At 42.5% G+C, this 13,201-nt stretch overlaps 1 pseudogene; it reads left to right on the top strand.

Annotated features, from left to right (window-relative positions):
• Positions 1–10,314: 10,314 nt before the first annotated feature.
• Positions 10,315–11,730, top strand: LOC125908366 (zinc finger protein 593 homolog; annotated as a pseudogene).
• The last annotated feature ends 1,471 nt before the right edge of the window (positions 11,731–13,201 follow it).

Genomic DNA, 13,201 nt, shown 5'->3' with positions numbered 1-13,201 from the left:
GAATTGATGTCTTGTGATTTAAAAATCTTAATCATCTACCCCATATACAAGAAGGGAGACGGGAGCTTGGACTGCAACAACTACAGGTGCGTTACGGTGTTGAATATCGCTTATAAAATATTCTCCCTGATCCTTCAGGATGATCTTGTCCCGCACGTCGGAAACTATCAAAGAGGATTCCAAAACGGAAAATCAACCACTGGTCAGATCTGTTTGAATTTCTAATACATATTATATTTCAATTATACTTCTTATGACATCAATTGTGTGATTATGGTAACGGGATTAGGAATAGACAACAGTTGAAGGCTATAACAAACAGTGAATTAGATGAAGATTAGATGAATTGTATTATAAATTATAGCATGTAAAATGAACTTAAACGGACAAGTGAATACACACTAGCAAAGTGAAACTGATGATCATGCTAGTTAGAATGACCATGACCAAATTCACTTGCCTGGTGAAGTTGGATGAAAAATTCTCAAGCGCTTTTGCTACCACCAAAGGTCTGCGCCTGGGTGACGAGCTCGCTTGTCTCATATTTAACACTCTGGGCGCTTTCATTTTGCATTAGCTTTCTGCGGAGAACACAGTGCAAGATAAGAGAGCGATCAGAGCGTTTCGTAGGCTTACGATCGTTCACTCTCTTTCCGATCATCACGTACGATGCCGCTTCTGCAATATGCGCTCTCTCTTTCTTTCCGCTGCAATACACTCTGCTGAGAGTTGCTGAAAGACCAATCACAGAGAAGGAGAGTGAACAAAGCTGTGATTCCAAAGCAAGCCACACAGCGCCCATAGTGTTTGCTCGGCGCTAGAGAGGGCCACCTGCGGCTCGAGGATGGAGACCACGGGAATCATTTTCTATAAGTCATCCCAGATCCTGGCATACGGTGGTAATATAGAAATAATTGGTCTGCGGCTATCTCTCATCTAGCAGAAAACTACCAAGGAATCGAGCAGGCGGCAGAGAGCCTTAGATTGCAGATAAACGAAGCAAAGACCAAACCGATGGTGGCAACATCAGCGGACCTACCAATAAATAATCCGAATCTACGTAGGCGTGATGTACAGATAGGTATCTATAGGTAGGCTATCTAAGGTCAAAGGTCAGCAACGACAATAGCATGGAAGCTGAGTTGCGCGCAAGGATGCTGGCTGCCAACCGGTCATTACAACGCCCTGAAAAATCAGTTCACCTCAAAGAACTTGTCGTGATGGACGAAGCTGGGAGTATATAGTACTAATATAGTTCTGGTACTCACATACGCCTCTGAGACATGGACACAGTCCAAATCTGACGAAACCCTCTAAGCCGAGTTCGAGAGGAAGATGCTCAGAAGGATACTTGGCCCCGTATGTGTTGAAGGACAATGGATGAGCCGCTATAATGACGAACTATACAAGATGTACAGCGACCTCACTGTCGTACAGCTTATCAAGCTCGCCAGGCTCCGGTGGGCTGGCTATGTTGTACGCATGGAAACGGACGACCCAGCCCGTAAAGTCCTTTTAGGCCTTGCACAAGGACAGAGGAGGCGTAGTCGACCTAAATTGAGGTTGCAAGATGGCGTGGAGGTGTCCGCCATTAAGGCCGGGATAACGGACTGGCAGACGAAGGCGCGAGACCGTGACCGATTTCGGACACTCCTGAGGCAGGCCAAGAGCGTAAAGTGGTTGTAGCGTCAGATAAGTAAGTAAGATGCAGGGCTTTTCAATTGAGTTTAGACTCGAAGCATACTAGTTTTGTATCAACGCATCCTTTCCGTTTTGTATTGGCATGCATCCTTTTAGAGTGTAATTAATGGACTTTTGACTGATAACAATTGATTTTCAGCAAGCCGGTTGCTGGCGCGGAATGACCAAATTGTTTATAGAACTATATATGGGCAATCTGAACAAATGGTTCAATTCAACTTATGGTTAGGTTATGCCATTGGGTACTGCATATTTCAATTTAGCTGTTAAGTGTTTTTGATTTGCATTGTGCATTCATGGAATCAAAACAATAGCACTGAAAATATATCAGAAAAAATATCTCTTATTTTGTGGATAATATGTAGCAGTAAAAGAAATCCTTTAAACTAATGTACGTAAGAAATTACAGGGTTTCGAATCATATAAGGGAATAGTTCAATCACTTAGGGGAATGCTGCAAATTGGTAGGGGAATATTGCATGCAAGCTGTGGATGTTTGCAATCAGTTAGGGGAGTTGTGCAATCGATTAGGGGAATGTTGCAAGCGTACTGTGGAGCTGTCATCAGACTGTGGGTGCCGGTGTAAATACCTTAACAATTCCATGAATGCACAATGCAAATCAAAAACACTTAACAGCTACATTGAAATATGCAGTACCCAATGGCATAACCTAACCATAAGTTGAATTGAACCATTTGTTCAGATTGCCCATATATAGTTCTATAAACAATTTGGTCATTCCGCGCCAGCAACCGGCTTGCTGAAAATCAATTGTTATCAGTCAAAAGTCCATTAATTACACTCTAAAAGGATGCATGCCAATACAAAACGGAAAGGATGCGTTGATACAAAACTAGTATGCTTCGAGTCTAAATTCAATTGAAAAGCCCTGCATCTTACTTACTTATCTGACGCTACAACCACTTTACGCTCTTGGCCTGCCTCAGGAGTGTCCGAAATCGGTCACGGTCTCGCGCCTTCGTCTGCCAGTCCGTTATCCCGGCCTTAATGGCGGACACCTCCACGCCATCTTGCAACCTCAATTTAGGTCGACTACGCCTCCTCTGTCCTTGTGCAAGGCCTAAAAGGACTTTACGGGCTGGGTCGTCCGTTTCCATGCGTACAACATAGCCAGTCCACCGGAACCTGGCGAGCTTGATAAGCTGTACGACAGTGAGGTCGCCGTAAATAACGTATAGCTCGTCATTATGGCGGTTCCTCCATTGTCCTTCAACACATACGGGGCCAAGTATCCTTCTGAGCATCTTCCTCTCGAACTCGGCTTAGAGGGTTTCGTCAGATTTGGACTGTGTCCATGTCTCAGAGGCGTATGTGAGTACCAGAACTATATTAGTACTATATACTCCCAGCTTCGTCCATCGCGACAAGTTCTTTGAGGTGAACTGATTTTTCAGGGCGTTGTAATGACCGGTTGGCAGCCAGCATCCTTGCGCGCAACTCAGCTTCCATGCTATTGTCGTTGCTGACCTTTGACCTTAGATAGGTGAATTGTGGGACGACTTCAAAAGTGCGTTCACCTATCTGTACATCACGCCTACGTAGATTCGGATTATTTATTGGTAGGTCCGCTGATGTTGCCACCATCAGTTTGGTCTTTGCTTCGTTTATCTGCAATCTAAGGCTCTCTGCCGCCTGCTCGATTCCTTGGTAGTTTTCTGCTAGATGAGAGATAGCCGCGTCATCGTCACCCAGGCGCAGACCTTTGGTGGTAGCAAAAGCGCTTGAGAATTTTTCATCCAACTTCACCAGGCAAGTGAATGTGGTCATGGTCATTCTAACTAGCATGATAATCAGTTTCACTTTGCTAGTGTGTATTCACTTGTCCGTTTAAGTTCATTTTACATGCTATAATTCATAATACAATTCATCTAATCTTCATCTAATTCTCTGTTTGTTATAGCCTTCAACTGTTGTCTATTCCTAATCCCGTTACCATAATCACTTATCACCATAATCAGTTATTTAGTTTATCATGTGTACAGCAGAATCCCACACGAAAACAACTCCAAACGATGTTTTAAAAAAAAAAACATCATCGGTATCAATTCGTAGCTTTTTACACCGGCACCCACAGCTTGCTTATTTAGACGTGTTAAATACAACAAACCGATCGCGACTGACCACTATGCACGCGCTCCCGTTTTTATAGCTATTCTATTATCTCCTATCTCGCTCACTCATTTCTTCGTTTCTCTTTCTCCGGATGTCCTTCGTCATCGCTCGCTTCGTTCCTCTTACGTTCGTCCTATCTCCTTTTAGAAACTTACATTCGGCCTTTCCTGGCTATCCATTGCCCTCAAGGAATTTCTTCATCACATTCGTCTAGTAGATCATTTTCCACGGCGTAAGACCACAATTTCATGTTATCTGCGCTACTACTAGTTATATTAGGACCTTCACAATTAGCAGCTCTTTTTACTTTGTAACGATCGTTGCGCTTGGTTTATATTACTTCATAAGGACCTAGATATTCATTTGCTAGCTTTCTACCTGCTACAAACTGGGTTCGTCTAATAGCTACCAGATCACCTATGTTATATTCTATGGCTTCCTTCCGCGTTTTGTCAAAGTTCTGTTTCTGTATTGTTTGAGCTCTTCTAATTTCTTCTTGAATCTGTTCCCTTATTTCTGTTTTATCGTTATCGAAACGTTCGTATAGTTCCTCTTGAATTATCTTTTGTAGTTGTTTTTCATCTTCATTTCGCATAGTTGTACCGAAAAGCGCAAAGAACGGTGTCCGTTTAGTGGTAGCATGAACATTTGAATTAATAGCTCGTTGCACTAATCCTACTGACTTGTACCATCTTGACGGTTCATCTGAACTTAACTTAGCCAAAGTAGACAACACAATTTTATTAACTATTTCGGCTTGCCCGTTTCTCCTTGGAACTCCTGTAGTGTTTATGACATGCTCTATCTGTCGATTTTTTAAATAATCCATAACGTTGTTTGAAGTAAACGCGCTTCCACGATCCGTAATAATCCTTTCAGGGTTACTAAAAATCTCTGACCAACTGTTTAGTTTTAAAATTACCTCCTCGGTACCAGTCGATTTTGTTGGTTAAAGCCAAACAAATTTGGAAAATGCATCTACAACTGTCAAAATATACTTATATTGTTTTGCCGTAGCATCCATTGGTCCTATATGGTCTAAGTGGATTGTTTGTAAAGGACTATTTCCTTTATCGATTTGATGCAACAGACCTTCCTTCTTCCCCAGCTTCCTATTATGCAAAATACATTTCACACAACTTTCTATGACCTATTTAACCTTATATTCTAAATGTGGTATGAAATATAACTGCTTTATATTATGCATAGTTTTAGTATTACCAAAATGACCTACATTATGTGCATCTACAATTATCTGCTTCTCCATACTTTTCGGAATAACCAATAAATCAATTCCTTGCACTGTTTTGTAAAGAATGTTTTCCTTCATCTTATATGAACCGTAAGGACTTTCTTTTAATATATGCTATGCAGTCAGTAATAATTTTAAATTTCATCCCCAATAGGTAATGGTGCCATTTTTTGACCACAAGAAAAATTGTCTTTGCTTCTAAAATGTAGCTATGTTGATTTGACTCCCATGGCGTTGTTTTTTACTCCAAAACAAAATCGGATAAAATGTTCCATAATTTTTTTGCAATAAGACTGCACCAAACCCATACTTCGATGCAACAGTATGTATTTCTGTTTCTGCATCCCGATCATACAATCTAAGAATCGGTTCCTTGATCAATAACTGCTTAAATTTCTAGAAAGCTTCTATTTCAATCTGCCCCATGTTAAACTCTACATCTTTCTTTAGCAAATCTGTTAATGGTCGGGAAATAATAGCATAATTTTTGATAAATTTTCGAAAGAACCCCGTTAGCCCTAAAAAAGCTTGAATAGCTTTAACATTTTTTGGTAGGCTAAAATTCTTAGGGGCTCTTATCTTGTTTACCTGGTGAAATTGTTCCCTTTTCTACACGATGCCCTAAGAAGACAATTGACTGTTGCAAAAATTCACATTTCTCCCAGTTTACTTTAAGTCCGTATGCCTTTATTTTATCAAAAACTAATTCCATTTTATTCAAACATTCCTCTAGAGTTACACCGTGAATGACTATATCGTCCATATACAGATCTCATACATTTTGATTAATTAATGATTGAAAAATAGTGTTAACAAATCTGATGAAAACTGCGGGAGAGTTACAAAAACCAAATGGTGCTCTCTTAAATTCGTACAATCCCGTTTTTGTGGCAAACGAGGTATATTTTCTACTACTATCTTCTATTGGAACATGAAAAAATCCGTTTGTTAAATCCATAACAAAAAAAAAAAAAAATACTTAGCTTTCTGTAGTTTTTCTAATACCTCATCAATTACTGGGATTGGAAAACCATCTTTTAATACGATCGAATTGAGTTTCCTATAATCAACGCATAATCGGTACTTGCCGTTCTTTTTCTTGACGATCACCACTCTGCTCGCAAAGTCGGACGACGATTTCTGGATCACTCCTTGCTCCAGCCATTGTTCTATCTGTTGTTCCACGATCTCGTTCTCAGGCGGAGAGAAACGTCTGGGTGATTGACGAAACGGCACCGCCCCTTCGTTGGTGATGATCCGCATTGTTATCGGCGATTCCTTGGGCGGCTGTTGCTCGTCGTTGACACAATGCTTGCTTCTCGATCAACGCACTTATTTGTTCTTCATAAACACTCGGCACAGGGTTTTCCAAGCCACTTCAATGTTGAAACTGAAAATTTCAATCACGTTAAATGTATCCTGAAGGCTGCACGGGTGAATTCAAGTCTGAAAAGCCAGTTCAATACAAAAAGTTTTGTTTTCAAAATCGTTAAACTATTTTTCAATATCGGTATAAGCTATTTCGATCTGTCAGTTTGGCGGGCTCTCGCCACTATGGGATAGAAGGAAATGCAATACGTCAAAATGTTTAACAAAGCGTGAAGAACACAATCGCCAAATTCAATAATTACCATTGTATCGTTGCTATCTGTCACCAAATGTGTACCCGTGTTGGTTGTTTGTTTCTTCTCGCATTCACTTGCTTTGTGCCCGTACACACCGCACCCGTAACACTTGACGCCCCTTTTTCGCTCGACACAGCTGGTGGCCACGTGCCCCAGCTGACCACAATTGTAACACTTGGGCTTCCGTGTATTTGGTGTGTCTTTGTACTGCTTAGACATTTGTTCAACAAAGGGCCGTTTTTTCTCATCCTCTGAATTTGTGTCTGCCCGTTCTCGCAGCGCTATTTTTTTCTTTAGTTGCGAAATTGTTGTTGCTTCGTACAAAATCGCCCTTGTTGTTTCATTGGACGAAAACCCGTCCACGATGAATTAATAATGCTCGCTTCAGCGCAGCATACGTGGTAACTCCGCGTAATGTAGCGAGAAAGCTCTTGGCCACACCGGTCAGTTTCTTCCGACACATAATAAACTTATGCTCATCAGACCATCGCGCCAAACTAGAGATTTCATCAAACTCTACAAACCAAGCGGTAAGGTCTCTAGAACCATCTGCGCTGTATGCTTCTATCCCTTCTTCAACGTCACGGAAGAAGTAGGGCGATGAAGTTTCTACCACCGGCTCAAGTTTTGGTATGGCTGTTGAACTCTGTCCAGATGCAACTTCCCCAAACACCGCATCTTGATACCGTTCCGCCGAGGACACGTCGAGTTCGGCTTGAACCTCTTGATTCTCCACAAGCAAACGTGCCATTTCTTCTTTTGTTCCCGTGATCGGTAATCCCTTTTCTTGGCAACGTTTTATTAAGCCACTGCGTGTAAATTCTTCAACCAATACTGCAATACGCACTTCTTCCGTCATTGTCACACGTGTACCTACTATTCACAATTGCACCTGAATTTCGCGTTCGCACTCAATTATTCGTGATATTGTGACACACGCTTTCTCTACGCATTCACCATATACTTCCGCACGCAGTTTTCTTAGCTGGCACGATGCTCACAGCATAACGTTTTGCACACAGCGTTTTATGTATCGCACTCAGCGTATCTTACTCAGCAGTTAAACTCGCACACAGCGTGTTTTACATCGCACTCAGCATTAATACTTTCACACACACAAAAGACACAACGTTTTATGTTTCGCACTCAGCGTATCGCACTCAGCAGTTTTACTCGCACACAGCGTTTTCACATCGCACTCAGCGTTTTCACATCGCACTCAGCGTTAATGCTTTCACACACAGAAAAGCCTCCATTAGCGTCGCGATCAGCACTTCAATCCTCGACTTCACGATCAAATCCGCTAACGTAATCCTCATTCCACAATCAATCTTAATCCCGGACGAGCCCCTAAATGTAAGGAATGAAAACACGAGGAAACGAATGTACGAGTTCAAAGTTATTTATTTAGCCGTGTTAAATACAACAAACCGATCGCGACTGACCACTCCGCACGCGCTCACGTTTTTATAGCTATCCTATTATCTCCTATCTCGCTCACTCATCTCTTTGTTTCTCTTTCTCCTAATGTCCTTCGTCATCGCTCGCTTCGTTCCTCTTTCGTTCGTCCTATCTCCTTCTAGAAACTTACATTTATAAGATCACGAAAAAGAAACACCGTATTGATCTGATAGGATAAAATCTGGTGTCAACGTTTTCCCTTACTCGAACCACCTCAATACCTCGGTCGTTTCCCGGTGATAATACGGTTTCAATATATCACTTCTTCTATTTTTATCTATTACTCGCTTGTCTGGCGCTACAACCGCTTTGCGCTCTTGACCTGCCTCAGGAGTGTCCGAAACCGCTCACGGTCTCGCGCCTTCGTCTGCCAGTCCGTTATCCCGGCCTTAATGGCGGACGCCTCCACGCCATCTTGCAACCTCAATTTAGGTCGACTACGCCTCCTCTGTCCTTGTGGACGGCCTAAAAAGACTTTACGGGCTGGGTCGTCCGTTTCCATGCGTACAACATGGCCAGCCCACCGGAGCCTGGCGAGCTTAATACGCTGTACGACAGTGAGGTCGCTGTACATCTTGTATAGCTCGTCATTATAGCGGCTCATCCATTGTCCTTCCACACATACGGGGCCAAGTATCCTTCTGAGCATCTTTCTCTCGAACGCGGCTAAGAGGGTTTCGTCAGATTTGGACAGTGTCCATGTCTCAGTATATGTCGTAGCATTGCTTACCACGCCTGTTGTGCACACCGTTCCCTAGCCACCGAATCTCTTGTAGAGCTACGAGGTCCATGCTCAGTGTGGCTAGGGCGTTATCAAGTTTTTTCAAGGCTCCGGCTTTGCTAAGAGTGCGTACGTTCCATGAGCCCATTTTAATCGTTGTCCGTGGGCATTGCGTAGGGTCGGTATCGTTAGGTCCGTTTCGTAAATGCCTGGTGCTTTCTGTAGTCGTTTATTCCGTGAGACTGGGTGGCTGGCTCTGCGCCCACGAGGCTGTTTTTTTTTAGCGTTGGGTTGCCTCCCCCCCCCCCCCCCCCCGACGTTCAGGCACCCAGTTTCCCGGGATAACCACCCCCCTCCTGGGCCCCCATCCGCCCAAGGGGTTGGATCTAGCCCGTGTACCCAAGCTAGGATATATGGAGGCACATGTTACCACTCTGCACGACGAGGACGTGTCGGAATAAGATTTGGATGGGAGAGCCTGTATTATCCCTCGGAGGGCTTCAGATCCCATCCCATTGCAGAGCACCTATTAGTAACTGTTTTTTTCACTTACAATACTGTCAATATTCAATAAATTATAAACAGTTTTCGTATTGGCGCAGTTCTGTGAATTTGGCGCGGATCTTACAGGGTTTACCAAGTTACTTTGCGATGTGAGCAGCACAATTCATCCTACTTGACACGTATTTCTATTCTGATCGCCCGAAATAATTTTCTATTCCGACGCATTCTTTTTCAACACCTTATATGAAGTTTTTTCACAGGGGACATTAGTCGAAACCGTCCGAGAGGTTTATATTTTACATATATTTTATATTTTATTTACGCTATATAGTTCAATAAAATGATGTGATGGTGGGCGGAAAATATTGTGCCAGTGTTATATTAGTGTTTTCAGTGTGGCTATTTTTAAACTATATTAAATATATTATTTATGGAAAGTGAAATATCTGTGGCAATTTTGTTATGTTTTCATTTTTTCGGATGCGATCTGGCCGTCCAATTGGATTATACTGCCACGTTGGCGATCTTCGTACAACATTTTGTTTGAAATATGCTCTGTCAGATACTCGATCTTTTATCATACACGGATCACACGACAGGAACCACCGTCAAAACAAACAACATAACATGGGTGTTGAAAACAGTTTCATACAAATTAGCTATCTGCGGTAAAATTTCACGTTTTATCAAGGTAATATGTAACAAAATCATAAAAGGACACTCGGAACCGTTCTCCCTTACTGAAGTAACATTCAGCGGATGGCCATACATAATCAATAAGTTTATAATCAATGGTTTATTTTGCTGTATCATCAAGAAAGTGATGGTTCAGATCGTTTTCATTTTCAGTTCAGCTCGGAGGAAAATAAAATCCGACAATAAAAGTATAGTTTGCTGGTACCATTCACCCATCAAAATGCCGTACGCAAGTAAAAAAATTAACAGTGGAGACACAAATCTGCGCAGTCTGTGGCGGCTGCGGAATCCGCGCAAGGATTTGGACGAAATCGAAGAACGACCCGGAAAAACTGCTGAAAGAAGGTCGATCTCAACAAGCCGAGTTTCTGGCAGTTTTATTGCATCCACTGTTCTACCTACTACTTCAACGATCAGGCACTGCAGCAGGCCCATTTCCGTACGAAAGTGCACAAGCGTCGCTTGAACGCACTCGAGGCGGAACCGCACTCCATTTAGGATTCGTTGCGTGCTGCTGGCCAGGGCAGCTTCATGCAACACAGCTCAGCTTGGTGGAAGTGGACGAGGGAAAGCGAATGAAGGTGGATACGGTAATTTAGGAAGAAAAGCCCGCCAAGCTGGAACAGAGGGGATCTAACGGTAGGCGGACTAGGCGCTCGCCTGGGGCCCGTAGATCAGCATTCTATAGTATGCCGTATGGACAGAGTAATAGCGACAAGGGCCCCGGAAGAATGGACGTTGGGGCCCCGAGGCTGGCGAATCACTTTCACCCCCCCCCCTCCCCTCCCGCCAGCAAAAATTTTAGGGCCTGTGACTGATGATCTTAGGGCCCCCCCGACGATATTTCAATGGTTCTGTTCAATCTCCCAACAGCAAGTTTAGTGCCGCTCCCCCTCCCCCCCCCCCCCCCCCCTCCCCAATCCAGGACACCATTTACGATTTACAAGGGGCCTCAACTCGTCTTACCGCCTAGGGCCCCCGATACCACTAATCCGCCACTGAGCAGGAACTGTCCTAGGTGAAAAAGTGGCCATCTACAAGAAGAGCAGTAAAAATAAATGGTTGTTGTGAAGGGGAAAAAAATTAAGAGTACGGCCTTTTTGGACCGTTACTCCTGAATAAAATAAAGAAAGTGATGGTTTTACCTTGATCTAACAAGGTTTTGCTGGTCAACGGGAAAAATGCATAATGTAATTATAAATAAATGAAGTGCTATACTATTGTCATGCATATGATAAATATGGCGAAATTAAAACGTGTATTACTAATTAATCCTCTAGGTGCCCCCGACAGTGAATGTTGTTTTAGCACATACGATCCTCGGTCTAATCAATATTAATCAAAGATCTTAGACAGGTCTTGCTTCGCCTGATCCAGCCATCGAGCTTGCTGTGCTCTTCTGCTCCTCGTGCCGAACTGGCGATCACTGTTTAACACCTTGGTGGGGAATGAGTCCGGTGCTCATAATATACCCCAGACAACGTATCCTGCTAGCCACCTCAGTCCATGCTTGAAAACACCGAACAGTTTGATCGGAGAAGGTGTCGCTCGAACACGCACAGATCGATTGCATTCCTCAAGAATAGATCCATGATACCTTATCTATTTATTATTTTTTGATCTCTTCACAGTTTAAAAAATATCGAAGAAAACAAACAAAGGAAAAAATAAATTTCAAAAATTATTTTTATTTCACTTTAAATTGCTAGTTCGATCACAATCGATCAACATAATTCGATCACTGTAGGTAAAGCAATATAAATCTTCTGATTTTTTTCACAGCTCGTTACCTTAATTAAAATAACACTTCTAAAAGGAACAGTCTTTGACTAATGTAAGCATATGTGTGGAAACTATTAGAATATGGTTAAACTACTAGAATTCACCGCACGTTGTAATAAATGCAACAGTAGTTCCACAAGTAACAATTCACCACTGCCGAATTCATCACGATCCCTCTTTTTCAGCATTTGGAGGAACAGTTGGTTAATGTTCGCGCATGTCGAAAGACCGATGTTCAAAATCCAAGATGGCGGCTGTATCGACTGTCATGGCGGAAAAAAATTACACTGATCTGAACAAAGGAAGAACCTTGTTTTGTACATTTTTACAATTGAATACATAAAAAAGCGAACTCTCCCCTTCCTCGGTACTTGTTGTTTACACCCCTTCTTCCACGATTGCACCCATCTGCACTGCCTTGTATAGTCGTTCCAGTTCTCCCTTTCTATCAACAGTGATTCTCGCTTGATATCGTTGCGTCGTGTCGCTCCTTTGGTGTTCCTGTGGATATAGATTTGAAAGAGGTTGTTATTAGAATTGAAATAGGACTGATTGATTGGTAGTCCGGTCTGTTAGCCGCACGGCCATTCAGGTGTCCTGCCATCATGGGTGTTATTAGTCAATATGTGATGGTAATGATTCATCATTTTAGGATTAGCGGATATAATAGAAACATGGCTGATAATAACGAGACACCCAATAGTGAAAGAAACAGAGCAGTTCTACCGACTTCGTCTCGTGGCATCACCATCATAGAAAACATATTGATAGCTCCGCCGAAAGCTGTTCATTCCAGCACTTCCCGATCATCATCTCCGCCAGCTTTTACGCATATTAGTGCCCCCCTACAATTAACATCCACAGCAACGCATTCTCGTCCTCACACACAACCAGGATCAACAAAACCTGCAATTCCTCCTAAACCCAAAGTTCTTTCTGATCCTGCTTCTGTTCCTAAACTTCCAATGGCACCAAAAACTAACACAACATTCAAGCCTACAGTAGCACCAAAACCGGCAATAGCATCCAAACCACCAATAGCACCTAAACCATCAGTTTCTGCAACTGATATCGCATATTCAAAGATGAATCGAGAAGAAAGGATTGAAAGGAAGATTGACGTTGCTGTTAAAATGCTGGAGAAGTTATCATCGCAGGTTTCGATGATAATGAGTAGCGTGATGAAACGAATATACCGTCCCTAGGTCATTTGAAGTAGACAGGATAAGCGATGAACATAGCCTAAACAAATTTGAACAATCGTTACACAATGGTACGTATATGGTAAACCTAGTTTGTTAAATCGTGCATATATTAACGGATGT

Source organism: Anopheles coluzzii, chromosome 2, assembly GCF_943734685.1.
Source record: "Anopheles coluzzii chromosome 2, AcolN3, whole genome shotgun sequence".
Taxonomy (NCBI): Eukaryota; Metazoa; Arthropoda; class Insecta; order Diptera; family Culicidae; genus Anopheles; species Anopheles coluzzii.
This window is presented reverse-complemented; position numbering and strand designations above follow the sequence as displayed.